We start from the raw sequence: 2,209 nt of genomic DNA on the forward strand, positions 1-2,209 counted from the left end.
GGGGGGGGCTGTGAAAGAGATGCGGGCCATTATGTTAATGTGTTAATGATACGTGAAATGCGGCGCAAATGTCGTGCACCCGGTCAATTAAACTGCCATTGGATCAGTGCGGGAACAAGCCCCGAGCAAAACGAGGTCCTGATTGTGAGAAAAGGGCGGAGGGGGGTGAGAAAAATCGGGAAAAGTTTTTTACTATCGAAACTCACTTGGCAAGCGAAGAAAATGTCGTTTATTTGGTACTCGTACTCTGATAGAGGAACCAATTGCAATTCGCACACATGCAAAACAGCCGTTTGCTCGCCTTTTCTAACAGAAGTGTGCAAACACTTGAAAGTGTGTGCCAAAATGTGTGTATAACAGTCCTGTCATACACAAAAGAGTATAATAAACCTCGTCACACACTTCTCTGTAAATCACGAGGCCGTCGGGCCGTCACACACTGTTCTACGTAGGACATAATGGTCACACATTTATTTGTGTGTGACATGTCACGCACTTACGCAGAACAATTGTCTCACAGTTGTGTGTGAGATGTCATTCACTTTTCTACGCAGGACACAATGGCCACACATTTATTTGTGTGCGACTTGCCACCCTTTTTGAAATGTTTATATCACACACACTTGCCGTTGCATATGCAGATTAGAAGAGTGTGAACACTAATTCACTCACATTCAACAGTACGAACACAAGTCACATATATACAACAGCGTAAATTTACTTGTTCACCTGCTGGTGCTACATAAGACCATATGGTTTTTCAGTGCGAAAAGGGAGGTTAGGTGTCGCATAACAGCACATTGTGCTTACTCAGTTGATTTGTTACACTTTTCGTCGCCATTCGTCGATTCTCTTAAATTTCATTTCTAAGCGTTAATACTTAAAACCGCTGGTTAAAAATAAATAAAAGAACTCTCCGGCGGGGAATCGAACCCCGGTCTCCCGCGTGACAGGCGGGGATACTGACCACTATACTACCGAAGATTGGTGAACGTCGCCCTCGTGGCCCTGGCACTCAGCCGGCAGCGGCGGCGCGGCGCGTCACGTGGGCTCTGCCGAAGATAGCGCAGTCCCCCCCACCACCGCCGCCGACTAGCTCACTGACACGGCACCAAGGCCACGGGGAGCCAGGGAAGAAGACTCGTCGACTAGCAGGCGCCAGGGGCGCCGCAGGCGGGGACCGTGCTTTTGGGACAGATACCAATGAGAATATGTTGGTTTCTGGATACATTTCTAAAGCATTTTGAGCAAGGGTATAATGGGTCCGCGCGTCGCAGCAGCTTACAAAAGTAATTCATTTATGCCAGTATCTTAAGCAAGTGCCACATTTTTAGATGTGCCAACTCTATAATGCAAAAGAAGTGTGTGACATTCAAACACTTCAAATTGCGTGACATAATTTCACATAAAATAACGTGTGGGCACTGTGCCGAGCATAGCAAAGTGTGTATACTTTATTAAAATGTGTGTACTAGCTCAACTCAAAAGAAGTGTGTGATAATGTTATCACACACTCTCTAGTGTGTGACATGCCACATCAGTGGTGATCTGGCAGAAGGGCGTAAGTCCCCCCAAAATAGTTGATTCTTTTTTGGTCCAGTTTCATCATATACAGATTTTCCGGCGGAATACCTTTTAGGAGGTGTTTGAACATCACACACTCTTTTGTTTCTGCATAACCACTTTCTTTCAGGTTCAATTGTGATAAACACACCAATGTCACACATTTCTGTACCATGGCGTGGTGATCTCTTCACGCGGTTTCTCGCCTTTTTTACTTTTTAGGTATGCAATACATCAGGTGTTAGCTTTGGACACGTGTTCGTCAGGTGCAGGCGTAATGTGCTTTCGAAGAGGGCGGCAATGTGATGCATTTCTCATCACATTTTCATTATCTATGCGCGGCGCCATCAAAATTAATTTCCGCGCACGACCGAGTGCGGTCAGAGAGAGAGAGAGAGAGAGAGAGAGAGAGAGAAGGCGTTGCAGCGCTATGTCAGCCGAAAACTTGTCGCGGTGCAACATGTCGCCGTCGCCCTAATGCAGAACGGGCCGCGCAGTTATCAGCGGAAATTGTGTTCATAATGCGTCGCCCTCACACACTATGGGTTCGGAAATTTTGTTTTTATGAAGTTAATAAAGTTATCAAGAAATTAAGTAAGTAAACCTACAGTAAAATGTGACTATTTACTGTTCATAAAAATTAATA

The 2,209-nt window shown here is 45.4% G+C and overlaps 1 non-coding gene across 1 annotated transcript; it reads right to left on the reverse strand.

Moving 5' to 3' along the window:
- Positions 1 to 912: 912 nt before the first annotated feature.
- Trnad-guc (transfer RNA aspartic acid (anticodon GUC)) lies at positions 913 to 984 on the reverse strand. The gene has a single exon. It is a non-coding gene; the product is annotated as a tRNA-Asp (tRNA).
- Positions 985 to 2,209: the final 1,225 nt, after the last annotated feature.

Source organism: Frankliniella occidentalis, unplaced genomic scaffold (assembly GCF_000697945.3).
Source record: "Frankliniella occidentalis isolate FOCC.00 unplaced genomic scaffold, Focc_3.1 Scaffold95, whole genome shotgun sequence".
Lineage (NCBI taxonomy): Eukaryota > Metazoa > Arthropoda > Insecta > Thysanoptera > Thripidae > Frankliniella > Frankliniella occidentalis.